The sequence below is a fragment of the Labrus bergylta genome, chromosome 13 (genome assembly GCF_963930695.1).
Source record: "Labrus bergylta chromosome 13, fLabBer1.1, whole genome shotgun sequence".
Taxonomy (NCBI): Eukaryota; Metazoa; Chordata; class Actinopteri; order Labriformes; family Labridae; genus Labrus; species Labrus bergylta.
Genome location: NC_089207.1, coordinates 21,456,031 through 21,483,795, shown reverse-complemented (window position 1 = coordinate 21,483,795; position 27,765 = coordinate 21,456,031). Strand labels below are relative to the sequence as shown.

General features: G+C 44.7%; 1 protein-coding gene across 4 annotated transcripts in view; it reads right to left on the bottom strand.

The window, feature by feature from the left end:
- The window catches only part of enox1 (ecto-NOX disulfide-thiol exchanger 1), a 69,248-nt gene that overhangs the window by 28,947 nt on the left and 12,536 nt on the right, over nt 1-27,765 (bottom strand). For 3 of the 4 annotated variants that reach the window (XM_065962032.1, XM_065962034.1, XM_065962031.1), the window contains one exon: nt 18,684-18,717. The exons of the other annotated variant lie outside the window; for it this stretch is intronic. The gene's annotated coding sequence lies outside the window, so the exon portion shown is untranslated. The remainder of the gene's footprint in view (nt 1-18,683; nt 18,718-27,765) is intronic. 4 annotated transcript variants of the gene reach the window in all.

Sequence of the window (27,765 nt, the reverse complement as noted above, 5' to 3'; positions counted from 1 at the left end):
GAAGGGAAAATCTCCAAACGGCCTGTTTGAGCACACATTTTCTGAAAAGAAAAGAGGATGAGGATGGTGATGGATCAAGCTAAGAAGAGAAAAAGAGAGAGAGAGAGCGAGCGAGAAGCAGAGTGTACATCCCTGCAGATATTATTTAGAATAGACTGAGACGTAACGTTAGCTCGTATCGTTAGCGGTGTCATTGTTGTCTCATGTTCAGCAGCTTTACCGGCTGCAGGAAGTCGTCTAACCCAAGTTATGTCTCAAGTAAGTGATTAAGTTTAATAAGTTTGGACGACTTTACAAACCTATCTCAACTAGCATGCAGTAAATGAGCCTCTTCAATGTAGACATTTAGCCAGGGCCTGTAGTCGTCATGGTAACAGCTGAAAACACAGATACATACTCCACATGCTAACAGTTAGCAACCATCGAACTAAAGACGCTAGCTGAGTAAGATTTGAACAGTCACATTACTGAACCTTGTCAGTCAATTCTTTAGCTTCTGACATCGTCTTTGTCGTCTTCTCCGCCCTCTGACTGTCGACAGATGCACGTTGTCGGTGAGGGGGAGGAGTTAACAGCACTGTGTGTTTTACCACAGTCTGGTGTCTTAAAGAGAGAGATGTAACAGCTGGTTCTGGATGAAATAAGTCATAATAAAGTATCAGCTGAGCGTGCATTAATAAAATCCACATGCATGAGAATAAATAATGTGGATCTATACTGAGCTCATCGGTTACCGTATAAATATCGTATCACTCAGTAGGTCTGCTTCACACGCTCGCTGTGTGTGCAGAGCTTTTTATAATTCAGGGTGAATATGCATCACAGACTGTATATAGCAGCATCCTTCTGAGGCTCCGTCTCTATGGAAACACTCCTGGAACAGCTGATACGTCCTGGGAACCATCATCACCACCATCTTCATCAGGTTTATAAGGTAAACATAATGATACCGACACACACACACACACACACACACACACACACACACACACACACACACACACACACACACACACACACACACACACACACACACACACACACACACACACACAGTAGTCTCCTCAGCCTCCCACACTGTACACCTGACATTTCATATTTTGTTCGATGGTTGGAGTGAGATAATAAAAATGTGTTGATGTCTCTGAGCCAACATATTTTAATAGTCTTGCATCTCCAGCAGTCTGGATGTTAATGTTCAGCTAGGATCAGTACCAGGTCGCAATCTTATGACCTGTTAGCTAGGATCAGTACCAGGAGTTCTCTGGTGGCGTTCTGTCTCAGCTGTGGAGCTCAGCTGTCCGTGTGTCTCCACTGAGTGACAGTTTCGCTGTTTCTAACGAGTCACACGTCAGTCACAGACGTTCAAGTCGGATGTTTGAATCCTCCATCCTCCCCCCCAAACTGAACCACTCCTGAAGCTCAGCATTCCAGTGCTTCAACTTCTCCTTAAATAAAAGGATGAAAACAGATCGATGGCTGCCGTCACGTCTGATCGCTGTCACTTCCTGTTCTTCTTTAATGTATGTGTGAGTATGTAAAGAGTGTAACGTGTGCAAGCAGAGCGGCTGAGACTCTTTACCCTTCAGCTCTCAGAGAGACAGGGTCACGGCCCACCCATCAGTCAGCTCTCTGCAGCAAATTACTGCTAATGAAGCCTTTACAAAGGCACCATTAACCACAGAGAGAGAGAGAGAGAGACAGAGAGAGACAGAGAGAGAGAGAGAGACAGAGAGAGACAGAGAGAGAGAGAGGCAGAGAGAGAGAGAGGCAGAGAGAGAGGCAGATACAGAGGGGGGGGGGGGGGGGGGGGGGGGGGCTGCAGTGTTGCACCAAATCAGTCCTATCAGTCAGACCATCTAAAGAAACTGTTTAAAGAGACAGTTGTGTATTTTTGAAGTCTGCTTGTAGCTACTTGTCAATAGTAAAGAAATTATCCACAGGAGATATTGGTCAGTTGGCGTCTTTTAGGTCACACCTGGCTGGAGTGCAGGCTAGGCTAAGGCAGAAGAGGTAGGTAGGTCCAAAGCAGCAGGCCGTCCACACAAACAATTCATCTATGGTTCTGTAAACGCGTAAGATGTGTTTTCATCAGCCTGCATGAATACGACCTGCAAATATTGTTTAACTCAAAACTGTCTGCAGGCATGGATGCATTTCTAGCCATAATACCGGTACCCATGTTTGTTTCATGCCTTCTTCTGGTGTCAGACTACCACAATGCAACATTTTCTCTCATGTTTGACATGAAAACAAGTCAGAGTTTGTCCAACAGGTGACTGAATCGGTGGTTAGGTGAACCAGATGTCAGCTTTAAGTTGATTTGGCACAGCAGGTAAACATGCCTCCTGACGTCGGTTCACATCGTTTGCAGATGTCTGTCAACATGGGCGATCTCGCCTGATACGGATGTTGAAGCATCAGTACCTGCTTCTGTAAGAATGTAGATGATCATTAAATTATTGATATAAAATAAACGAGTCATCTTTAATGACTGCTGATCGTCTCACTGATGACGGTGCCTGTGTTTGTTTTCTGTGTTTCAGTTTCTCCTCCCTCTCTCTTCATCTCTTCATCAGGTCACTTCTCTGCACATACACACTCATAACACTCAGCCAGCGACTAAAATTAGACATGAAAAGACTCCATCAGTGAGGGACGAGCAGCAATCAGCTCCGGATTCAGAGGACAGATGAGTGAGCCAGAGGACGAGGATGGGCCGACAACACCTTCATTTCCTGCTCTCTGTGTTTGTGTGTGATTTCCTGTTTGTGCCTCCAGCTACGTTCAGTTTACACGCCGTCTGTCAGAGCGCTTTATAACTCGCTACACGTTTTTTTTATGTCAGTAACCCTGTGTGCTTTTCATTTTTACTGTGAACTAACAGCTAACAGCAGCAGGAGGGGGGCGGGGCTAACAGGGTCTTGAGCTCCAAAGAAGCAGAGTCGGATTTTCTGGCACAACTTCACCAGCTACCGAGGAGCACGGAGAGAGAAAGGCTTGAAGAGGTGAAGAAGTTGCAGCAACACTTTGGGTATGAAGATCAACTTTATCAGACCGACAACTTTCAGCTTCACAAGGGTCACCAGGGTCATCAAGACACAATGCAAACATCACAAGTGTTGCTGGAGCTGTTTGACCTCTTCAGCTCCCCTGAAATAACCCCCCCTCCATCAGCCCCTCATGTCTTTGTGGAGGTCAGAAAGAATTTAGTTTTCTGTGAAGCTGCAGCTTTTGAATTTACCCTCTCTTCAAAACAAACGCATGTTGACGTCACCTGACAACCTCAGAAACAGAGAGATTAAGATAAACTGAGAGTTTTGGAGACTGCTCCTAAAAATCCTCCTGATCTGGTTGTTCTCACGAGCACCTCACAGAGAGAGGCGACCTCTGTCAGACACGGGGGGGGGGGGAGCCTTCTATTTACTAAATGTAATCTGTAATCTGGTTATATAATGGTTAACGTGCATTCATTCTTACCTGCAACATCTGTCCAGCTGCAGTGTGTGTGTGTCAGTGTGTGTGTGCCTTTTTTTGTTCTGCTCTCAGTCGGAGAATCAATCCAGCGAGGATTGCTTAAAATTCAAGCAGTACTATTAGTGCGTCTGTGGCTCCTGTTTCAAATCCATTTAATCCACTTAGGGCCTGAGTGTGTGTGTGTGTGTGTGTGTGTGTGTGTGTGTGTGTGTGTGTGTGTGTGTGTGTGTGTGTGTGTGTGTGTGTGTTTGGGGGGGGGGGGGGGGGTCAATGCTACAGCCGCCAGTTTGCATTAAGGAGGAAAAGGAGCTGCATTTGAAACGGGAGCGGCCTAATGTACGTCTGACTAACGAGGGCACGGAGACGATGGAGGCGCTGCACATGGACACATGATGTCACCGTTAGAGCAGAAAAGATGAGAGGACGTAAATCTAAGAACGACAGACGAATAACCAAACCTGCATTTAAACAACGAGTTTGATCTTTTAAATATCAGTCTGAAGAGGTCGACAGCAGACAGGAGGAAAAGATGGCGACACAGATCTCTGCATTAAAATGAACATTTGGAGTAATTATCATCTTTATCTGGAGAGATTCTAGTTTTACTCTACAAGTGAGTGACATGCTTCAATCTGATGCGTTACGGTGTGTTGTGAAACAATAAGAAACTTAAAGATACTATATGAGACGATCGGATAAAATACGTTACAATACGAGGCGATACACTGTGGAGTCCCTTTGGGGAAATTTGTCCTGGACTCCAAACATGTACGTGGTTGTTGCACTGGTGGCGCTGTGGTTAGTGCGCGCGCCCCATGTATGGAGGCTGTAGTCCTCTAAGCAGGCGGCCCGGTTCGAATCCCGCCTGTGGCTCCTTTCCCGCATGTCATTCCCCACTCTCTCTCTCCCTGATTTCCAACTCTGTCCACTGTCCTATCTCTCCATTAAAGGCACAAAAAGCCCCCCAAAAAAACATGTACGTGGTTAATGTGTGTAAACGTGTACGTGTGCAGAGAATTGAACCGAGTTGCTGTGAGGTTTTAACATAAAGCTAAAGAGAGAAGACGTGATTTCAAACAGGATTATTTTAGTAGATGTGCAGTTTTTAATATTTCACAGCACAGCGGGGCGGTATTACACACTTCACAGGTCTGTGTGTTTGTGTGTCAGTGTGTGTGTGTGTGTATGGCAGAGCCTCCAGCAGGCGACAGCGCTGAGTCACAGAGAATGACCAGATGGTGTCACACAGAGAGAGAGAGAGGAGACAGGAACCAGGGAGAAGGAAAGAGAGAGGAAAGGGGGGAGGGGAGGGAGAGAGGGGGGAGGAAGTGAGGAAGAAAAAAGAGCAGCAGAGAGAGAGAGAGTGTTCTGTAGCTAGCATTCCTCCAGCCGTGACCGCTCTCTGCATTTTAAACACCTTCTGTCGCTCACAGCCGACTCTGCAGGACCCACCAATTAGCATCACGCACACACACAAGCGCACTCACAAGCGCACACGCATACGCACACACACACACACACACACACACACACACACACACACACACACACACACACACACACACACACACACACACACACACAAGCGCATTAACACATACACAGGCACACACGCTGCCACAGAGAGAGAGAGAAAATATATCCTGCCTATGAATATTTACGTTTGCCTGGAAGACGGAAATGAGGGCACGATCACATGTTTTAAAACAAATACAAACAAAGATAAAAACGATAAAATAATAGATACAGAAAGTTAAATAAATGGAATTGAGTTTGTGTATTTCTTTTCTCTTTCACTGCGCAGATCACACCTACACATTTACACCCTGATGGTAGAGGCTGCTGAGTAAAGAGTCATAACCACTCAGTGTGTGTGTGTGTGTGTGTGTGTGTGTGTGTGTGTGTGTGTGTGTGTGTGTGTGTGTGTGCGTGTGCGTGTGTGTATGTGCGCGCACGTGCGTGCGTGCGTGCGTGCGTGTGCGTAACCTCTGCAAGGACACCTTCAGCAGCAGCAGGTGAATTTATGAGCTGACAGAAACCGGAGCTGCAGATTCAAACATCATCTGTGTTTTTATTTTTCTCCTCGGTCTCCACTTGATATTCACGATTAATGTAAACAATTTCTGAATGCTGCGTTCCTGACAGACGACTCTGCATTCTGCTACTCACTGAAGCGTGGCTGCAGGGTCTTCATGTCGCAGCATCATTATTACCATGGCAACAGTAGTTTGCACATTTGCTTTAGCTATGTCGCAGGACATAGGATGTCATAAATGCGCTGCTGCCATCACAGATACACCGCCATGAAGCTCGAGGCGGATGCTCAGTCACCGATTTGAAACGAGAGTCTTCTCTCTTTCAGCAGCAACTCGCACCGACCCTCGTTAACGGTGTGTGGCCACGCCTGTGTGGTGTGAGTTACAGGCAGTTCAACGCGGTGAGTGACAATCACAGGGCTGATCACGCAGATGATACGTAACTATAGAAGAAGAAAAGAACATGACCGTAATCATCATTTTTTGAGGTAAAGGTCAGAAGCAAACATCAGCCCCCTTTTCTTTGGGACTGCAGCTAATCGAGGGTCACGTCAACGTGAACAGATGTCCTATTTAGGTCATTTGCTTTACGGGTTATGTGGCGAGGACGGTCTCCATGACGATAAGCGTGTGTCCTCACAGTTTGGACCGAAGTGTGCAGAGGTTTCTGCAGAAACAAGAACGCTAATGAACATTTAAAATCTGTGATTAAAGACGATTAAATGAGAAGAATTAATTAATGAGGAAGTGCAGAGGAAGCAACGACGGCAGAATCAGAAAATAAATGAACAATGAGAACAATATGTGTGTATGTGTGTGTGAATGTGTGTTCCTGGTCTTGTATAATCCTCATACTAAACAGGCTGATTGACAGAAGCAGCGGGCCGAGGCGGCGCCGTCTGTTCGCGTCTCCTCTAATTATAATCAGAGAAAACTAAAAGTGACAGAACTCATCGGCTGCCTCCTCTGAGCTCTCAGAGCCGCAGACACACACGGCGCTGAGGACTCCACAACGGGTCGACCAGGACCTGAACCTGGACCAGAACTAGGACCAGGACCAGGTTATCATAGGATCAGATCTGAACCATTAAACACTTGATTGATTCTGCAGCTCATATCTTTTTAATTTGATGTTTCTTCGCTAAATATCCTAGAAAGACTTGTTTCTGTATTTCTGAAGACGCTTGACTTTTGTTTGCATCAGACAATGTTTTCACGTGTTTTTGTTTTTCATTAAAGGACCTGGGTACTTCCTGCTGTGCTGACTTTGTAAACAGCTGTTTGAAGCATCTGATTGGCTCGGTAAACGGTATCAGTGTTACCACAAGGAGGACAGCTGTCACGTTAGACGCTGTGAATCAAATCCTGTTTTAACATGATGTTTCCAATCACGGAGACAAAGAACATCCAGACTAGGATGATTCCAGACAACAGGAAGCAGACTCAGAGGGACGAGCAGCAGACGATCACACAGCCACTCAAACAGGAGACGTCGGTCGGTCCTGATCCGAGCCAATCAAACGGATCCACAGAGCGCGTTTACAGCAACACAAGACGACCAATCAAACATCCATCCATTATCTATAGGGCTTCTTCTTCTGTTAGGGGTCCCGGGGTGCTGGAGCCGATTCCAACTGTCACAGGGCAAGAGGTGGGGTTACACCCTGTTCACCAGCCAATCACAGGGCTGACATATAGAGACAGACAACCAGCAGCACATTAACACCTACGGGGAATTTTAGCGTCACCGTTCAATCAAACATCAGAACAACACAATGAAACACCAGAACCAAGTTAAAGACAACAGGACAATAAAACAGGAATCAGGAAATGGTAACTATCAGGGTTAGGGTTATACGTCTGAATTAAATGTTCGTCATGCTAAAGCAACAAAAAGTTTTTAAAAAGGTGAAAAAGCATCAGAATGCAGGTGCATGATGGGAAATAATTTCAACTAGAATATAGTGACCGTGAAAGACACAAGTCAGTGATGAAATGTTTCTAACGGGAGAGGAGCTCAGATTTTAGATTTTAGACTTTAACAGTTTACAAGAGTATAAAAATAGATACAGTATATGCATGTATTTATTTAAAGTTTTGTTTCTGGTCTGTACGACTGTTTGCAGCTTGTGTTTGTAAAACATCAACGTGAACTTAAAGCACCAAGAAACATACAACAAAGTATGGGCACGAGAATCAGTTTTTCCCCTTTAACCTCCTGAATATGACTCCAAACTCAGCAACATTCAGCTGCAGGGAAACCACAACACACAAACACACGCACACACAAACACACGCACACGCACACACACACACACACACACACACACACACACACACACACACACACACACACACACACACACACACACACACACACACACACACACACACACACACACAGAGTCATAAACCCCAATGCATTGCTGAAAGCCAAAACATCTGGATCTCTCATCAGATTTCTGGACGTTACTAGATCCAAATCACTGCTGTGTGTGTGTGTGTGTGTGTGTGTGTGTGTGTGTGTGTGTGTGTGTGTGTGTGTGTGTGTGTGTGTGTGTGTGTGTGTGTGTGTGTGTGTGTGTGTGCGTGTGTGTGTGCGTGTGTGTGTGTTGAAGGTTGAATTTAATATGCATTAACCTCATATTTCCAGCTCAGTCTGCAGTCAGTTAATCCTTTAGACATTGAGGAGGTGGAAAACAGATTTATTGAAGCAGCGAGTTGATCACATCTGATTTATCTGAAGGTAAACGTGTGTGAATGTAGGTCAATGACCTCCCCACTCTGTGTGTGTGTGTGTGTGTGTGTGTGTGTGTGTGTGTGTGTGTGTGTGTGTGTGTGTGTGTGTGTGTGTGTGTGTGTGTGTGTGTGTGTGTGTGCGTGCGTGCGTGTGTGTGTGGGGCGGTGACTCTGGGTGGAATTCATCGTCAGCAGACTGAATCAGAAACAGAGAGTCAAAGTGAATTCATTAAAAACACTTCAACACTCAGTCAGCTCAAAACTAAACACTCTGAACTCACAAGTCAAACAAAACATCGATGCACAGACGTGTTAATGCACACATGTGTTAATGCACCGTCACTCTTTAACAACAAAATCTGGATTAGATAATTCAGCATAGTGCAGAAGAGGCTCTGATGAACTTTGAAGATATGCACATGCTGTCTCAAAAAAATGTAGGAGATCCATGATTTGTTTCTCCTCGGGTGGATTACTGTGAATATCAGACTACCTTAATAAGTCTCTGAAGACTCTTCAGCTGGTCCAAAATGCTGCACCATGTGTACTGACTACAACCATGAGAAGAGACTGTATCTGTCCTATATAAACTTCTCTGCCCTGACTCACAATAAAATCTAGAAAATAACTTAGAATCCTATTTCTCACACTTACAAAGCTCTTAACGGTCAGAGACAACATCACAAACACGGCCCAGAGGTTAAAGTTTGGTGACTAAATTAGCTGAGGGGACCCCTAGCAGACAGCTAGAAGCTCCCACCTGTCACTCAAAAAGACCACGCCCCCCAATTCTACATCCCTAACCCTTTAATAAAATCAAAATGAATCAGTTATAAATAAAAAAACACCCCTCCCAGTGTGAACCAATGAAGAAACGAACTCTAGAGACCCAAACTGTTTTTTTAACAGGCTGTAAACATGTTTATTTTAACATGGGACTCTATGGGGACTGACTCACTGCAGGAGAAAACCTCTAGTGGACACTGGAGGAACTGCAGTTTTTTTTGTTTTCTTCTGCATTGGCTTGGTTCTGGCATTGTTCTTCTTTTGGTATTTTGTGTCAGTTACCAGGCAGCTTCAGGTCAAGCGGCAACTTCATGTGTTGAAAAATTAGGAAAATGCAGAATTGCAATAAAAGGACACTTGCAGTTCCTTGAGTGTCCACTAGAGGCTGGCTCCAAAAGTCCAGTTTGTCCCATTAACACCCATGAAAAAATGCCTTCTTTTTTACAGCAGAAATAATCAGTTTTACAGCCTTGTTTAAAAAACATTTTGGTCTGAAGAGATCATTTCTTTATTTGCACATATTGCACAGGAGGGGGATTTCTATGTTACTTGTTCGTTTTGTTTATATTAAGGCTAAAAGTTTTGCATAATGGGGCGTGGTTGAGTTGACTGACAGGCAGACATGTTTAAGGCCCACCCCAGCTCCACCTCTTTGTTTCTTGTTTAAATGTAACGACAGCACATTTACAAAATGGCGACCACCATCGTTGGCCTTCAAAACTCTGCTTCAGAAACTAATCCGTGACGGCACTGAGACTACGTCAGGATATGCTCCAGGTGGAGCACCATCTCTCTCTGGACTGAGACGGACTGGATTGGCATGTAGTTTGGAAAACTGAGATATGTAATCAGAAATGTGACGTGCAGAGACACTGAGTGTAAATAAAATAGTCTGAAATCACATCTGGATTATATGAGACGCTTACAAGTGGAAATGAAGCTTCAGTAAACCATGCGGGTGAGTCAAAATACAAACACAAGGGCTGGAAGAGGCACGCACAAACACACACACACACACACACACACACACACACACACAGACAGTAAATAGACTGAATCTGTTATTATTAACTTCTAACCTGAACAACACAACCAAACTTGATTTCAAATATCGGTTGAAACGCTACATTTTGGGGAAAAAGTTCCTGAAGTCCGGCACAAACTAGAGGGTTTTTACAAGTCTGACACTGTGAGCTCCAAAACAAAGACAACTTAGACTCATGAGATCTCGTGCTGAAGGGTTAATGATGAACAGACAGCACGCTGAATTAAACTTTCATATCATATTTACCTTGCAGTTTGCTGTTGCTGCTGCATGGAATAAGGTGCATATGGTCCTGATTGTATTTATGGATGTTTGTTTTGTACATCAGGAGAGAAATTAATACATTATGAAAGTGTAAGTAAAGCTGCATCTAACAACAAGTGTACTGTTCATTTCTGGACTAATTTGACTTGTTGAGTCCCAGAAGGAGTGCATTTTTTCACAAGTGGAATGGGGGCTTTAACAGTTTACACTACTGCATGCTAAGGGTTAATAGTCGTTTCTCAAGATGCCTGCAAACGACCACCGTCCTCCATGACAGAGTCCTGTTTCTCTCTGCAGTTCGATGATTCTGCCGAGAAGCTGAAACTGTAACAAAGGCGGCTCTGAATAAACGTGAATTCAGGAAAAGAAAAACAGTTTCCTCGCTGTGTTTCTTTTATAGCTGAAGAATAGCCGGAGAGCCGAGGAATCCCAGCGGGGGTCTTTTATTCCTTATCACCTTCAACACACTTTCAGTCTCAGTCGTGAGCACAGAGTGACGCTGCCGTAAGAAAACACTAAAAAACAATAAAGTTTATTCAGCTGGTTGTGTAGGCGCACAAACAAGTGGAGCGATTTCAAGCTTAAGCTGCTGCTGCTTCAGGAAACACACGGGTATACATCAATGCATAAACACACATACACATTTATGGCACACACAATGCTACACAAACACACTGAACACACACACAGAAGGAGGAGGAGGAGCCTAACCAAGTAAAGGATCCTCACTCATAAATATGCTCATCTGCTCAAATATTGTAAGACATTTGACCTGTGCTGCTTGAAGCCCACCCATGATGCATTTTGGTGGTAGGTTTACTAGCTAACTAGCGTCTTGGAGCCGTCCCACAATGAAAAGTGTGAATACTATGCATGGCATTTATTTACCTACGCAGTGGGAAAAGGACGATGTGACATCATGGCAAACGGGCAGCTGTGGTGTGTGAATTTGCCCGCTTTATAATATTGCAGTGTGAACCAAAACCAACAGAAACAGAACAAAGCAAACAATCTAAAGGGGTGACATCACCCTCAGGTAAAAGGCTCCGCATGTCTGAGATACAAATGGTCCCCACAAAAATAGAAGAACAATTACATACACACAGAGAAGGACGAGAATCACTTGGGGGATACGGCCCTCACTCAGCAGATCTGAGCACTTGCTGGTCCCCACAAAGATAGAAAATCAAGATCACACACACATACACACACACACACACACACACACACACACACACACACACACAAGAGGAGGAGTCTCACTAAGATACAAATGTCCTAGCTCTGCATGTTTAAGGTACCCATGTTCGTTGTGAAGAACACACAGAAAGAAGACGCAGCATCACTTGGGAAAACCAGTCCTCAGCAGATCTGAGCGTTTGCTGGTCCCCACAAGAAGAACAGGAACACACACAAACACCGGCCGTTACAGTGCGTCTCTGGTGATATTTAATGGAGGCACTGTTGCGTGGAGGCATTTATTCAAAGAGCAGGCAGCAACTTCTCATCTGATTCACACCAGCAATTAAAGAGCAGCCAGATGCCTCAGGGGGGAGGAGGGGGGGGGGGGGGAGATCAGAGGAAGCATCTAATCAGGAGGCGATGCAGCTTCTCTTCTGTACACACACACACATACACACATCCTCTCTGTGAGCTTCTGGTGCGTGACTCCATTGTCACTCTCTGTCTCCATTCACACCTGAGCTCAGCCAATCTGTCGTCAGGGCGGCGTGTGCGCTCAGGTTCATTGTGATGGATCAAAGAGAGCGGGGGGTTGGAGAGGAGTCGTTTTATTTTGTAACAAAAAGAGAATCAGCTTCCTGTGAGAATAACAGGCTGATATTCAGGAGCTACAACAGAACACATGTCTGTGTCAGCGCTCAGAGAAGCACACGCTGGTTTGTTTATTGTGTTTAAAATCTCATTTTTATGTTGATTTTTACCTCAGCTGTCAACACACATTCACAACAGCTTCACTGGTAACGGCGCCCTCTAATGGCCCACGTTATCTCATCTGTTGGCAGCACATGAGGTGACTTAGCATTTAAAGATGCAGCAGTTAGTCAATTTATGATGATTGATCAAATGTTTGTCATTTTTCAAGCAGAACATTAAGGACATATTATGAAAAATCCGCTTTGACTGTGTTTCTGAACATATATTTGGGTAACCTGAGTGCCTACAGACCCACAAAATGTGAAATAAACCCATCCAGTCCTTTGTTTGTGGTCTGCATGAGTCTTACAACACAGAGAAAAATGCTCCGTTTCAAATGTGCTCTCCTTGTGATGTCACAGTGGGATTCTGGTATAAAAAAAATCCCCTCCCCTCCCCTGATATCTCCACCCATGAACTCCACCCCCAGCCTAGAACAAAACTTTTGCGCAGGTCCGCCATTTATTATTGTTCTTGCTATAGAGGAGTAATATTTACCAGGAAATATCAGGGGCGGCTCATTGCATTTAAAGAGACACACACACCAAAGCCGAGCGTTCTGAGAGAGCTGGTTAATACAGGGTCACAAAACTCCTCTGGTGCTTGATTCATGTTATAGTTTGACCAAAGCACAGCACAGATGTTTCATTTAGACCACAGGGGACTGTTTGAAAAGGTGGAGAAGGGGGATGATATGTTCTCTTTAAACATCTAGATGACTAATGTGATGTTTACGTACAAAGTCAATGGATGCAGTTTGGGATTACCCAATAGAAAATAATGACTCAGGTTGTTTGTAAGGGTCCACTGGGGGGGGGGGGGGGGGTGGTTAGGTTTATTCAGAGTCCTGACTTTGAAGAGACATTCTTCCAGAGGCGAGACACGTGTAAAGGAGACTGATGTTTTGCTAACACGGCTGACGTTCTTCTGCATGAACTCATTCATGGATGTGACACCGCCTCTGCTCACATTAACATTTCAGCACAGCGGAGGACAGATTTCAACCTCAATCCTGCACAAACATGAGACTGTGTGAAGGTCAGCTGTGTTCACTGAGGGGAGCAGAGCTGGAATAGTCCAAGTGTTTAATCAGGTACTTCATTTAGAGACAACTTAGATATAATACTCACTCACTGTCACAATTATGATGCTTTAACTCTTGCACAAAACTCAGGGTGAGCTGCATGTCTGAACGCAAACAGGCTACTTTTTCTTTCCGAATTTTGCCAAACTTTTCCCTTCTAGCCCTTTTGTAACTTTTTCTTGTGAAGTCGGGCTGAGCTGATGTGAGATCCCAGCAGGACATATTCAACACCGCGAGCAAGTGGGAGGCGGTGATGACGTTTATAACCTCTACGACCAGCGCACGACCAAAGACCGTATGCACGCTACCGGCACAATCTCCATGCACGTATGGAATGTCATTCTCTTCTCCAGTTTGGTCTTCTTCTACACACTTTTGTTGAGCATTCTGTGTACGTTATGATGGTTTTAATAGAAGTAAATGATTGCTGTATTTTCCACCTCAGTCTATTTTTTCTCTTTCCATCACATAGAGGATTGTAGAGAGGTGGTTTTATCTGAGGCTGCAGCAGAAACATCAGTGTGTGGTGAACGTTCAGAGCACAGAGGACGTCTCAAGGTCGAACCACACAGAATTAAATTATTCACCAGGCAGGAAAAAATACACTCAGCAGTACACAACCCTGTGTCCTGCAGATCACCTCTCACTGCCACGCTTTAAGTACAGGAAGCTGACGATACTGCTGTTAACTGTGGTACCTTTTACTCTCTGTACTTATCATGCAGGATTTTAACTTGTAATGTTGTATTCTTTAGTCCTGAATACCTCTTTGGCGTCTCCCTCTCAGTGTTCAGTGTGACTCTTTTAATGAGTCTGCAGCCGAGAGAAAAAGCAACGCAGCATCGATCTGTTTTAGCTCAGGTTTTATGGCGAGCATGGAGGGAGGAGGAGGAGGAGGAGGTGAAGGAGGGGATGTCAAATTTTCCCTCAGCTGGATGGCAGGCAGCAGCTGGTCTAGACATGAAATCACCAACCGCAGGATGAGACACAGAGAGAGGGAGAAACCCGAGGTGAACGCTCCCCGAGGACACAGGCTTTAATAAGTAGTAGAAGAAAATGTACATTCTGCCCTGAGCGGAGGAGTCTGTCTGTCATCAATCATGAGTCCTACAAAAACAAATTATATAAAATGAACTTGTACGTTGTGTTTGGAAATGTATCTGCTGACTGGATTAAGTTCATGGGCACCGTTTTTTTCCAAAGGATGTGCGTCATTGTGACACGGCATGCAGGTTGTGCAGGGGCAGTTTGTCTACCTGCACCATTATGCTAAGCTAACAAGCTGCAGACAATAGAGCCTGTCTACCCACACCATTATGCTAAGCTAACAAGCTGAACACAATAGAGCCTGTTAGCTTCGGCTGCAGTCTGTAAGCTACAAATAAAGGACTGAAACCTGTTAGCATTAGCCTATTAGCATGATATCATAACCTAAGACCGGTTAGCTGTAACCTCAGTCTGTTAGCATGATTTTGGGACTTTGGATTTGCCAGCTTTAGCTCATGTCTGTGAAGTTAGGCTGTATCAAGGGTTACTGTGGCTTAAAAGTCTGCTTATAAGTGTAGGGCAGGTAGGGTGACCATACGTCCTGGTTTGACCGGCACTGTCCCGTTTTCAACTTCCATGACCCGAGTCCCCACAATTATCTATGAAACTCTAATATGTCCCGGTTCTGAATAGTCCATGAATAGTCTAGTTTTTAGCCAATCAACAACATTTTTTGAAACACTGATTTGTCTGTAAATCTGTTAATCAAAGTCGTTGCCAAGGTTGTTGTCACTGATGCACCACGAGTCAAAGTCCATCACTTTGCTTTCTCGTTTAATGTTTTTCGATGAAAAACCAATCACACAGCAGGACAGCTGACGATGACGATCGTCCTCTATGTTTGTTTTTCTTCTGAAATCTTGTCTGATCACGTCAGATTCTGTGAGATCTCGCGTCATTGGAGTCGTTACTACAAACAGCAGGTTTGAGGGTCTGGCTAAATCACCGAGTGTGTGCGTTCAGAGGATTATGATCATTTAAAACTGTCCTCATGTCTGAGGTCTCCCAGGTTTTTAAAATCGGTCGAGATTTGAAAGTAGTCTAAATGTGTAGCCAGCTTTATTTTGACGTTTTTATTGAAACGAATCTGAACTGCGGCTGTGACAAACACAGAATCCTTTTGTTTACAGCAGATCTTTATTTACACCCTGGTCCTCTCTGTGTTGTCCTTTTCTTGTTTGTTCTTTTGTCGTGTTTTCTGCATGAGGACGATTTGTTTCCTGTTTTCTCCTGTAATGATTCTGTTCCTCCGTCCTGCCTCGTCGAGTCACCGCCGCCTCCCCCAGCTCTCTCCTCCGATTGTGTTTTTCTTACTTCTCCTTCTGTTTTTCTGCGCCTCTCTCCTTTTTCTCTCTCTTTTCTCGCCTTCCTCTCTACCAGTCACCGTGATGAAGTGGCCAGTGAGCAGCCGTCTCTGCCGGTAATCACCACGGTAACTCATGGCAGCGCCGCGGTGCCGGCAACACGCCATCCATCACCGCCTCTGCTGCTGCAGGGAACTGATATATCAAGATGTAAATTGTGGCCCTGCTGCTCCCCGAGCTCCTCTGCTGTCTCCTCAGAGGAGGAGGAGGACAGAGGAGATGAAGGAGGAGGGAAAGGGGGAGAGGAGAGGAGAGGAGATGAGGAGATGAGGAGATGAGAAGAGAGGAGAGGAGAGGAGAGGAGAAGAGAGGAGAGGAGAGGAGAGGAGAGGAGAGGAGAGGAGAGGAGAGGAGAGGTGTTAGAGTAGAGGAGTTGGTGAGATAAAGAAGATGGCTGAAGTGTAAAAACTAAAATGAAGGATGGTGGAGGAGAAAGAACAGAAGATTTAAACATGCAAACAAAAACAGAAGAGGAGAAAGTAAGATGAGAGAGGAGAGAGGAAATGGAACAGCGGGAGGAGAAGAAAGGAAAAGTGTAGGGAGGAGAAAGCAGCGTGTACGTTGACGACGGAGGTGTTAATCCATCCTAATCCAGTGTTAGTTCTTTCTCTCAGCCTGCACACACAGATACTTTTATGTGCTTTATAATATTTATATGCTAACATGCTGCAGACACAATAATGCTGGAAAGTCTGAACATCTCCTCCTCATGTTCATCTTTCATGTCATCAGTCTATAACCCTTTTCACACATACGGAAATCTCCTGAAAAAATCTGGAGATTAGTCTACCCGGAGGGTCTTTATTATAGATTTCCATTTCAGCCAATGGGACCCAAGTGATGTTTATATACAGTGACCGGCTAAAGTGTCTGCACGCGACCACTACGATCTCCGTGCACGTAATTAAACGGCTGCATTATGTTTTCTGTTCGTCAGTCTGTTGTTCTCCACTTTTTTGTGGATGTTGTCATTCCATTGGACTACACATAGCATTGATATAAAGGCAAATATTCTCATTATAACGTTGTGTAGCGGACTCTGTTGCTTCGGCTGCTACTTCCACGTTGTTTATTTACGTCACATCTTACGTCGAGAAATCCCCCGCGGCCCCTCCCCTCTGACAGGGATAGTCTCCAGCTGTGAGGAGCATATGTGAACGGCTAGTTCGGGAGAATCTCCGGATAAGTCCTCCTGTAAATATCTACATATTATCCGGAGTGCATATGTGAAAACGGCTTATGAAACCTTTAGGGCAGCTTTACATTATCATATTTATCTGATACTGACCTCAGTAAAAACCCTCATTTCAGCCTCTGCTGCTGTCTCCCTCCCCCCGTCAGTGTTTGTTGTCTTGAAAGAAATCAGCTACAACCGGCCTGAGAGCAGGAAGTGCATGTGCCACAGAGACACACTGTAAAAACATTAACATTACAAACTCATGTAGAAAATGTAGAGACGCCGTGCTGAGGTCAAAATCTGAACACACAATCTCAGAACAAAGCTCACTGTCCTGTTTCGCATATGAATCACACGACATCAATCCAACACGCACCTCACATGACGTGAGAGTCATTGTGCACCTATGGCATCAAAACTGCTCAAATGTACACTTAATGTCGTGAAGAAGGATCGCAGTGTCTCTGCAAACTTAGCGTCTCAGATATTAGCCTGATTTGTTTTCAAAAGGGATAAAAACATTGCATTCAGATGTTTGGATGTAGATCACAACGGCATCGAAGTTTCAACCTTTGAAGAATACGGCATGACCAATAATTGACCTTTGTTTGCTCTCTGATTGATCTGCTGACTCACCAATCAGGGAGCCTCCTCTCATAGCAACTGTTGCCGGGTTACTTCCAGTTAGACAAACTTTGTTGGTTAAATGTGCTCGGGGTGTCTGCAGGAGTGACTCTTAATATCCACATATTTTAGGTTTCTGTTTCTGCATGGATCTGAAGCATTTATCTCTCGGTGATGTCGCTGTGATTTTCAGATTGTGCTCATAACTCTCAGCTGCGTATTGAAGGATCTGTTGGAGACATTTAGAGGATGTTTCAGACCTCTGGCTCCAGAGATGGTCACTGATGGAGTCCAGAGGTCAGTCAGGAGGGGTGAGACGGCTAGCAGCGACGGGAGGACAGCTAACTTTAGCCCACATCACTAGCATCAGATATGAATCATGTTTTTTAGAGATTTAGAGTTCTCCTAATACACCTGACCATACCTCTATCCTGATTCTGTCACTCAGGACGAGTTTAGAAAAGAATCTGATCACTTAAATACGAATAAAAGTCACATTTTCAAAAGTTTCAAACGGGAAGGCGTCGGAGACAAGAGATTTAGTCTAACCTAGCAACAGTAACTAAGGAGGGCAAGGCTTTACAGAGGGTTACTAACAGGTGAGGGAAGGGTTTGAAAAAGGGTCAATCATCCTCAAATTTTCCAGCAATCAAAGAATAACCCCCACAACAAGAAAAGCCACACATCAAAACCAAATATGATTCCTGAGTTCTCACATTCTGCTTTGAGGAGTTAAAGACAAAACACAGAATGAGTCAAACTTCTGCTGAATTTTATGAATACAAGCAGCCGGGCAAACCCTGAATCTGATGAGACCTGATGCAGACTTTAAGACTAAACTAAATCCTGTTGTGGTGAGACACGCTCATCAGAAACCATCACACACAAACCACAGCAGCGAGCACAGCCTGATGTTTTTAAAATGAGCTTCTAATGAAAACCAGGACGCAGAGAGGAGCAGCATCTTCTGTGATCGACAAACTGAAACCAAGAAAGACAAACTGATCCTGAACATCTGTGCTCATCCTGATGATGGAGAGATGACGAGATACATGTGTGCAGAAAATAAAAGCCAAGAAGAAACAATTCAAGAGTCAAGACTTACTGTTTGCAGAGCAGCTGATCACGTCTGATGGTCCCTGTGGAGAGAAGATGGAATCCATCAGACTTTATGACCCCATGTGAGGCGAGAAAGAGAGAGAGAGGGATGTGATGTGTTCAGGTTCCAGCCATGACGTCAGCCCTGCCCTCCCCGTCCCCTCCAGCAACACACCGACTCTGAGAGCGAGTCGCTAATAAAACCACCACATGATTTACAGCATCCTGAGTCTCACACAAACACACACACACACACACACACACACACACACACACACACACACACACACACACACACACACACACACACACACACACACACACACACACACACACACACACACACACACACACACACACACTGAGCACCAGCTGGGCGCTGCTGACCTTTCTGAATAAAAGGTGAACGACAGAAACAATGGCAGTAAAACATTAGGCGTGTGTGTGTGTGTGTGTGAATGTGTGTGTGCATGTGGATAAAAGAGCTGATGTGATTACACAAATGGCCACTTCATTCAATTACTTCTTTGACAACAATACACAGGAACCAGCCAATCAGAAGCAGCGCTGTGTGACATCACAGATGGTTTATTTTACAGGTCTGTAAAACGTGACCACAAGAGTCCACTCAGAAATCTGAGCTTGTATCGTTCTTTTCTTGCCTTCTGACGACTCAAAGCGCTTTGACACTGCAGGTCACACCTACACATTCACACACTGATGGTAGAGGCTGCTATGTAAGGAGACCATCCGTATTAACTCATCCATTCACACGCCGCTGAGGAAGCAGCGGGAGCAACTTGGGGTTAATGTGCGTTCCATTAACTCAGATCTCGGGCCTTAGAATGACGTCACACCCGAGTTAAACGCATTCCAGTTGCAAGTCGGACAAGCAACATGGACGCCTCCAGGAGTATCTTTGTTTTGTTAGCTAATACCTGACGATAACGACACACTTCATGATAGTTTGCACTATACTCTACAATAACACAACAACATGTCCACAGAGAGAAGTTACACGATACTATCAGTGTGATTGATTTAATTACAGTTAAGGGGTACGAAGCTGCTAATAAACACTTTACTGTTACTGTTGATGCACGTAGCAGCCATGTTGGATTTGAACTCGGACTACTTTACGTTGCTTCACGTTTCTGAGTTAGAGTTCAGACTTCAGGGAGCGTTCCTAATGACATATCAGACTGGTAACTCAGAATTTCCGTCCTTGAGAAAATATTTCCCTGACATTAAAGGTCACATATTCTCCTCCTCTTCAAACAGTGTAAAAAAGTCTCAGAGCTCCTCCAAACATTTCTGTGAAATTTCTTGTTCTAAATCCACTCTGATCCTGTATTTGATCATGTCTATAAACTCCTCTATTGCAGCCTTGCTCAGAACAGGCTGTTTCTGTGTCTGTACCTTGAAATGTAAATGAGCTGTCTGACCACGCCCCCTCTCTGGAAGGTCTTTGGTGTCTCTGGCTTTCTCACTCCATGTCCTATTGTTTACGGTGAGAAGGCAGACTCAGAGGGCAGAACAAACACCTAGCTGTGGGAGTGTCACCCACCTGGGGGAGGGATTACTGCCCTTTGTGATGTCATGAAGCGAAAATCTCCAAACAGCCTGTTTGAGCACACATTTTCTGAAAAGTGGAGCAGACAGAAGACAGAGAGGATGGACTTTTCTCATCATTGGTGTGTGTGTGTGTGTGTGTGTGTGTGTGTGTGTGTGTGTGTGTGTGTGCGTGCGTGCGTGCGTGTGCGTGCGTGTGTGTGTGTGTAGTGAGCAATCACTGTTAAGTGTTCAGCCAGCTGAAGAGTACAGTATGTTAGTGCCAGAGCGGCCCATATGGCAAAGACAGACCAGAGCCAAGCCAGAGCAGTCCAGACAAGAATGAACCAGTTCAGCTTCCAGCAGCTCCTCTCTGCACGCACATGCACACGCACACACACAATAATGCATCTCTGAGCCTTTTTAAGCATAAACTCCAGAAAATCTCGAGAACATTTCAGGCCGGCTGCTCCTGAAATCTTCCTGAGTTTCCTGTTCACACGTCCCTCACTGCAGCAGGACACTTTCACAATAAGACAGGACGTCATCACCTCGCACGCTCCCTCGTGGTGAATTTTCCTGAATCTAACGAGCTGCATTCTGAAACCAGCTCACCCTGACTTCACTTGAACATTTGACTTGGAGCTCCTGATAAAGTCGTGGTAAAGACTGTGACTGTTTATAGGACTGACCCTGAACATTTGTTTAAAGGAGCTTTGTGTGTGTCTAATAACAGCTCGTTAAACTGCACGTTAAAAAGAGAAACACTCCTCGGAGCGATCTTCACAGACCTGACACCGTTTACCTGAGTGAGTGAGAACACACCTGAACAGCAGGTGAGCTGTTGACCTTTTCTCTCTACCGGCTTTGTCTTTCATTCTTCTTAAATCTTGCCTCTTATTTCTTTTTATTTCTGTCTTCACAGCCTCCTTCTTGTTTTTCCCCCTCTTCATCTCCTCACTGCTGAAGAACTGATTTGTTATGCTAATGACAGAATAAATCAGCATATCGCTCAATGAGACGAGTCTCTGAGCTGTGATTTAATGACACATCTGTGTGAGTGTGCAGAGGCAGAGATGACTTTACAGCAGTGTGTGTCTGCAGGATCTCCTGAGGCCTGGACTCGTCACATGGAGCTTTAGTTAGAAAGAGAAGAAACACAAACATATCAGAGACTTTCCAAACGTCTCTGCAGGCTTCCCGTTTGTAAAGAGTTCAATAGGACGTCATGTTTATAATAACTGGATATGAAGAGCAGCAGACGAAGGAGGCCAGACTCACACACAGAACCTCATTTATAAATATAACACTTAAACTCTCTCTGCTGAGTATGAGTGTGAAGTGTGTCTGTGTGAACACTATCCATGAATCCATGAGGTGGGTTTTTATCGGCTCTCAGGTCGCAGAGAAACACTGAACACAGACTGAGAGCTGGTGTGTTCCTTTCAAAATAAAGCTCCAGTCTGCTCAGATGACTCTCTGCATTCGTCACACACACAATAGCTTTTGTCTGCCGAACAAAACACACACTCTAATTGTGTGTCTGTGTGTGTTTCTTCAGTGCGGCCGTCTGCTCATCGTTGTGTTTGTGTTGATCAATCACCGACTCCGAGGAGCAGGTGAGGGGGGGTGGGGGTGCTGTGTACCCACATCCCACCTATTGGCACCGCCGTGTTCCTGCGAGCCCTCGTATAAATCACCGTTAATGACACGGAGAGGAAGAAAGAGAGCGAGAGGAGAAACACCAGGCAGAGGAGGAGGAGGAGGAGGAGGAGGAGGAGGAGAGCTGTTTGGCTAAATGTTCTGATTCTCAGGATGTCGAGGATGTTTGGGGTTTGGTGGACTTCACCTGCATGCAGAAGGAGAAACAGCTGCAGAGGAGGGTTCTGGTTGGATCCATGTGTTTTACATTTCTTTAATTTATTATTAAAAAGTCTTTTCTGAGCGTTTCCTGGACAGCTGGCTGCAGCACTGAGTCCAAACACAGAGTCAGAGCAGCAGCAATAATCCTCATTATTGAATAATCTCATTATTGCTCAACTGGCTGGAGTTCTGTTTCATCCAGAAAATGTCAAACATGTGTTGCTTTGTGTAACCAGTGGAAACCTGAATGTATTCCCTCAACTATCTTCACGCTGAGAAGCTGGAGGCTGCAGATGTTTGGAATTTGCGGAGGGAAGAAAAACAATTATTCTGTTATTGAAATAGTTTGTGGTTTGTGAGGAGCTGCTGCAGCACACATCCCAAACTTCACACAACAGTTCTTCCATATAGAAACAGATCCTTTCTTCAAAACCACCAGCCTCCACAAAAGAGAAACTTAGCCTGCAGAACACAGGGACACGGTCTCCTCCGCTCCGCCATTAGGATCACCTGAAGCTGCAGCCTGAGTTCAGCCCCCCCCCCTCGCTCCAATCAGACACAGGGAATATGTGGCGGCCATCAAGTACAGGCCTATAAAGCAAATATATCTCCACCTTAAGGTTTCACTTGGCAAAGGGTGGTACACGTCTAAAAGAGAAGATTCATGAAGCATCTGCCTCGTATTTAGACTCAAACACAAATATAAAACAATTGTCCGACCGTCCTCCTCTGCAGCCAGCAGGGTCACAGATCCCTCCTGCTCAGGTGATTTATAAATAGATTCAGCTGTGAATAAATAGAAGAAGAAGAAGAGATGTCAGAGTGTGTTTCCTGCAGCAGAGGAGGAGCGGACTATGTCTCTTTTATCTGCTGCAGAAGAAGAACCTGAACAGACAGTCGGACGGTCTGCATTTTAATGAATGTTTGTTCTGACCTTGGAACAGGACGACGGACAGATTTATTCAGTCTCAGCTTCTTCTTCTACAGCTCTTCCTTTCATTCCATAGTGAGGCTTCTTCACAGGCTCAGGTTAAAGTAATTAATGTGCAAATATCCACTGATGGTAACTGTATGCTACGGTGGCCCTGAAGGTCAACTGCAAAAATGTCCACTAGAGTCTGTCTCCTGCAGTGAGTCAGTCCCCATAAACAGTTTGGGTCTATAGAGCTCATTTCTCTCTTCACCTGTACGGCGGAATGTCTATTTACATTATATTAAGGCTCAAAGGGATCTAGAATTAGGGGGCGTGGCCTCTTTGAGTGACAGGTGGGAGCTGCTAGCTGTCTGCTAGGTGTCCCTTCAGCTAATTCATTTCCTGACCTTTAACCTCTGGGCTGTGTTTGTGCGGTTGGAGCCTTTTGGAGATTTGTTCATGTAAATATCAGACTAATAATCTGTCTCTCTGTGAGTTTTATTGGACTAACAGACCATCCACTTTGTACTACCAGTCAGGGGTTAGGGTTATATACAATATTATATTTTGGTATCTATTTAGGAACGGTGGTTTATTCTTTGTGTTGAATTTCATACTGCTGTTTTGGCCTGGACTACTGCCTGTACTAAAAGAGATTTTTGTGTCTCCATGGTAAATATTTCAGGTGAAACAAATAGACGTGCAGACTCTCTTTACATCGGTGTCAACACACAGAGATGAAACTGAGCACTACTGTAAAGCAAACAAACCAGCACTCACACATACCACACACCCGTCTCCTCCCAGTATCTCCAGTTTGAGCTCATAAATCATCCGTCACATTAGGAGCTGTCAGAGGAGGAGAACCTGCTGCTGTTCACCGCTCAACGCAGCTCTGACTTTCATCATGTCCAATTACAGCAGTCCTGTACACATACACATATATTACACACACACACACACACACACACACACACACACACACACACACACACACACACACACACACACACACACACACACACACACACACACACACACACACACACACACACACACACGCATAAATCACACACGCACGCATTAAGAAAAATATCACCTCTTCATGTTCAGCTCAAATTAAATTGATAGAATAAGCCATCATCGTGCACACAGCTGATTATCCTCGAGAGCTGCACCGGAAAAAACTCCTGAATGAGAACAAAGAGATTTCACAGCAGCTCCATCACCCCCGACACACACACACACACACACACACACATACACACACACACACACACACGAATACATACACACACACACATTCCCACAGGACGTCCACGGAGACTCCCTCCAATAAAGAGGATTATAGATTTTGCCCTGTGCACCCGAGTGTTTCCAATGAAATATCGGCCTCCTCCTGCACAAGTCATTAAAATTTAAACCATCCCCCTTTTAGCTGAATATCACTGTACTACTGTGTATGCATCACAGCGTGTGTGTGTCTGTGTGTGAGTGAGTGTGTGAATGTCAGTGTTTGTGTGAGAGGATGCATGCAAGGGTGTGAGAAAATTAGAAAGAGAGATAAGAGGATGTGGGAGTGAGACGTGTTTCTTTTCTCTGCGGCCCTGCAGGCTCTAACACAAGAAACAAACCTGAACCATGGAGGAGGAGGAGGAGGAGCGGGGGAGGAGGGGGGAGGAATAGGAGGGGGAGGAGGAGGAGCGGGTGAGGAGGGGGGAGGAGGAGATGGAGGAGTGGGGGGATGGAGAGAGAGAGAGATGAATGTTACATTTACATTTTTCTCCGAGCTGATGGTGTCAGCAGGAAATACATATTTATGTTGAGGCAGGAGGGAAAAAGCTGCATGCTAACACATAAACAAACACACACACACACACACACACACACACACACACACACACACACACACACACACACACACACACAAACACCCACAAACACAGAGAAATGACAAGAATCTGTAACCAAGGAGAAAATTCAACATTTACTGAAACATTTAAAGGGTTATTCAGGTATTTCTAAACCTGAGGCCAATTTAACAAACTGAAGTCTAGATGACGAACAAGGGAGACTGTAACGTCTGCAGGTAAACAGACTGTAACGTGTACAGCAAGCAAACAGACTGTAACGTCTACAGCAAGTAAACAGACTGTAACGTCTGCAGCAGGTAAACAGACTGTAACGTCTGCAGCAAGTAAACAGACTGTAACGTCTGCAGCAGGTAAACAGACTGTAACGTCTACAGCAAGTAAACAGACTGTAACGTCTGCAGCAGGTAAACAGACTGTAACGTCTGCAGCAAGTAAACAGACTGTAACGTCTGCAGGTAAACAGACTGTAACGTCTGCAGGTAAACAGACTGTAACGTCTACAGCAATTAAACAGACTGTAACGTCTGCAGGTAAACAGACTGTAACGTCTACAGCAAGTAAACAGACTGTAACGTCTACAGCAAGTAAACAGACTGTAACGTCTGCAGCAGGTAAACAGACTGTAACGTCTGCAGCAAGTAAACAGACTGTAACATCTACAGCAAGTAAACAGACTGTAACGTCTGCAGGTAAACAGACTGTAACGTCTGCAGGTAAACAGACTGTAACGTCTGCAGGTAAACAGACTGTAACATCTACAGCAAGTAAACAGACTGTAACATCTACAGCAAGTAAACAGACTGTAACATCTACAGCAAGTAAACAGACTGTAACGTCTGCAGGTAAACAGACTGTAACATCTACAGCAAGTAAACAGACTGTAACGTCTGCAGCAAGTAAACAGACTGTAACGTCTACAGCAAGTAAACAGACTGTAACGTCTGCAGGTAAACAGACTGTAACGTCTGCAGGTAAACAGACTGTAACATCTCCAGCAAGTAAACAGACTGTAACGTCTGCAGCAAGTAAACAGACTGTAACGTCTGCAGCAAGTAAACAGACTGTAACGTCTGCAGGTAAACAGACTGTAACATCTACAGCAAGTAAACAGACTGTAACGTCTGCAGGTAAACAGACTGTAACGTCTACAGCAAGTAAACAGACTGTAACGTCTGCAGCAAGTAAACAGACTGTAACGTCTGCAGCAAGTAAACAGACTGTAACGTCTACAGCAAGTAAACAGACTGTAACATCTACAGCAAGTAAACAGACTGTAACGTCTGCAGCAAGTAAACAGACTGTAACGTCTGCAGCAAGTAAACAGACTGTAACATCTACAGCAAGTAAACAGACTGTAACGTCTGCAGGTAAACAGACTGTAACGTCTGCAGGTAAACAGACTGTAACGTCTGCAGGTAAACAGACTGTAACATCTACAGCAAGTAAACAGACTGTAACGTCTACAGCAAGTAAACAGACTGTAACGTCTGCAGGTAAACAGACTGTAACATCTACAGCAAGTAAACAGACTGTAACGTCTGCAGGTAAACAGACTGTAACGTCTACAGCAAGTAAACAGACTGTAATGTCTGCAGGTAAACAGACTGTAACGTCTACAGCAAGTAAACAGACTGTAACGTCTGCAGCAAGTAAACAGACTGTAACATCTACAGCAAGTAAACAGACTGTAACATCTACAGCAAGTAAACAGACTGTAACGTCTGCAGGTAAACAGACTGTAACGTCTGCAGGTAAACAGACTGTAACGTCTGCAGGTAAACAGACTGTAACATCTACAGCAAGTAAACAGACTGTAACGTCTACAGCAAGTAAACAGACTGTAACGTCTGCAGCAAGTAAACAGACTGTAACGTCTGCAGGTAAACAGACTGTAACATCTACAGCAAGTAAACAGACTGTAACGTCTGCAGGTAAACAGACTGTAACGTCTGCAGCAAGTAAACAGACTGTAACGTCTGCAGGTAAACAGACTGTAGTGTCTGAAGCAGGTAAACAGACTGTAACGTCTGCAGGTAAACAGACTGTAACATCTACAGCAAGTAAACAGACTGTAACGTCTGCAGGTAAACAGACTGTAACGTCTGCAGCAAGTAAACAGACTGTAACGTCTGCAGCAGAACTCTGACCCGGTTTCTCATGTTTGTGCGCTGGTTCTGATGTGGTCTCTGGTGTCCATGTCGGATCTCAGTGGGCGATCGATCTGACCAATTAACAAACTTAGCAAAGACACAAACACACCCACACACACACACATGAGCTGGTTCTCTCCTGTTGCTTAGCAACCTGATAACTCAAAGACTTGTGGGATAAAATGCACGGACGAGCACCAGAGTAAAAACACCTCCTCTCTCTCTCTCTCCTCTGTGCGTCAGCTGAACATTAACAAACTGATTTTATGCTTTTGAATCACATTTGATGTTTATTATGAAACATCAGCAGCTGATCAAATCTCCCATATTAAAGACAGGAGCGTTTGGTGTGCGTTTAAGCTGGCCTTGTTCACAGTCGGCCAGCTCTGGACTCTTTACCATCAGGGGGAACATAAACTGAACCTATCAGAATATTTCCAAACTCTCAGGCAGGTAGAAAGGTTTAGACACAGCAGTTCAATGTCCTTGTTGCAGACAGTTTTCTGAACTGTGCACTGCTTTACATCCACGCAGAGCCCGCCTCCTCTGCTCTTCCCGGAGACCTCAGTTCGGTCAACGCGGATGTGGCTGAAACCTTCGATTTCGACCAAATTGAGTACATCTGATGTTAACCATGTTTCACTTATGGTCATTATGCAGGACTCACAGTATTCAAAGCAGGTTTTGAACAGTAGACAGAGTTGTTTTCAGTGAACTAGCTTTGCTCAGGGTTAGAGA